The sequence below is a fragment of the Orycteropus afer genome, unplaced genomic scaffold (assembly GCF_000298275.1).
Source record: "Orycteropus afer afer isolate SDZICR_OR568_19922 unplaced genomic scaffold, OryAfe1.0 scaffold00048, whole genome shotgun sequence".
Lineage (NCBI taxonomy): Eukaryota > Metazoa > Chordata > Mammalia > Tubulidentata > Orycteropodidae > Orycteropus > Orycteropus afer.
In genome coordinates, this window is record NW_006921635.1 from 15,067,778 (window position 1) to 15,069,954 (window position 2,177).

Genomic DNA, 2,177 nt, shown 5'->3' on the forward strand with positions numbered 1-2,177 from the left:
GTAGTGATACCACCTCGGAAACCCAAGGAGGGATCTCTATGAGTCAGGTCCGACTAGACGGCACACAACAACAACATAGCTCTAGAGGTCAGAAGTCCAAAATGAATCTTATGGAGCTAAAATCCAGGCCTTTTTCAACTTCTAGAAGTTCAGCCTTCTATGGTAGCCTGCAGCCCCTTGTAACCTCCCTTGCTTCCACCACCACATCTCCTGCTACACACTCTGATCTCCTGCCTCCATCTTCTAAGGACTCTTGTGATGACACTGAGCCTACTGAGACAATCCTGGAGCATCTCTTCATCATAAGGTCCTTAATTTAATCACATCTGCAAAGTCCCTTTTACTGCATTCACAGGTTCCAGGGACTAGGACAGGGACATCTTTGGGGGGATATTATTCAGCCTACAACACATCTGTGTAATTTTTCAATTTTATAAAGCACAGTGTTTATCTACAATATCTCATTTAATCCTTACATGGTAGTACTGGTCCAATTTTATGGATATGAAAACTCAGGTTCAGAAAAGTTAATTTCTTGGCCACAGTCATATAACTAGCCAAAGAACTAGGACTCAAAATCAGAACCTATGGCCCTAGAGATCATGGATGGTCACCACACTGCCTACTCCACTATGCTGCTTAGAATTCCTTGGTCTTTCCCTCTTGTTTTCCTGTACAGCTTTTTACCATACCTAAAGTACCAACTGCAATCTCCCAAAAAAGTAGTCCACACCAGAGGTCCCTAAACTTTCTCAGGTATGGCTTCCTTAGAATATAAGCCATTTCTCATGGTGTCCCTAGGACAAAAGAAATGCCTAATAGTTCTGTTAAGTTCAAACTTTAGAAGTATTTTTGCCCTAACAACTTAATGTTGAACCTTTTGAGCACTCCACAACTTCTCAAGTCTTGGAATCAGACTGCACATTGCCACGTCATTTCCTGTTACATGTTGGTTTTCATTCATATAGTACTTGCTTCTCTCTCTCTCTCTCTCTCTCTCTCTCACACACACACACACACACACAGAGAGAGAGTAAGCAATGGCCAAATTTCCACCTTCACAAAAGATATGAAGTGATTTAACAATGAACTGTGAACTATCTTAAGCTAGTCATTTTTGTGATGCCTGAAAGATGTCACTGGGTTTCTCTGGAAAATTAAAAATATCCTGTGATACCCAGGTGAGTTTGCTGGGGCACTGCATGGTGCCTGGAAAAACTGAAACTGCAGACTACATCTCCTTCACTATTGCTTGTACAAGCCAATCTTGATAAAAAATCAGCTCTTCATATGCAAAGTACACAGCTACAACTCCAGATAATGGCCTACATCAGTGGTATAGGGAACTCCCAGTTTGTTTTCATGCGTATTTGCATGCCAACGTGACATTTTTTTTATTAAAGATAGATTCATCATCATTATCTCATCTGCTCACTCCACTGTTTTCTACGGCAGAAGGCATGCGGATGAAGGAAAATGTCTGCAGACAATAAAAATTTCACTCTGTTGCCAGGATTATATTACGTCTAAAAGCAGAAAATTCCCATGCTAGATAAATAAAATACACTGACACTTTTGTCTACCCAAGGAATTGTACTTAATCACTAAAATGTCACAGGGACAAACATAAAAAAAAAAAAAAAAAAAAAAAAAAAGAAAATTGTAGTAGCAAAGTGAAAAACTGTAGTATATATTGTTTAGACATGTGACATATTTGATTTTTTATCTTTAAAAAACTGTTGATAACAAATACATATGGCAAAAATACATCAATTCAACAACTTCTACATGTATAATTCAGTGACAATGACTACATTCTTCAAGGTTGTACAACCATTCTCATCTCCTTTTCTGAGGTGTTTCTTCTCTATTCTGAGGTGTTTCTTCTCTATTAACATAAACTCACTGCCCCCTAAGTTTCTTATTTAACTTTTAGAGTTGCTGTTGTTAATTTGACTCCTTATAGAAAGTTCTTTAAAAGATACAGTGCTCAAAGCAAACTCATTATTAATTACACTAATCTACTGCTTCATTTAAGACTTCAGGGGATATTTTTGGTTTAAGGTTGAAAGATTATCTCAGGGTAATAGTCTCATGGGTTCATCCAGCCTCTGTGACTCCAGAAAGTCTGGATTCCATGAGAACTTAAAATTCTGTTCCATATTTTCTCCCCTTAT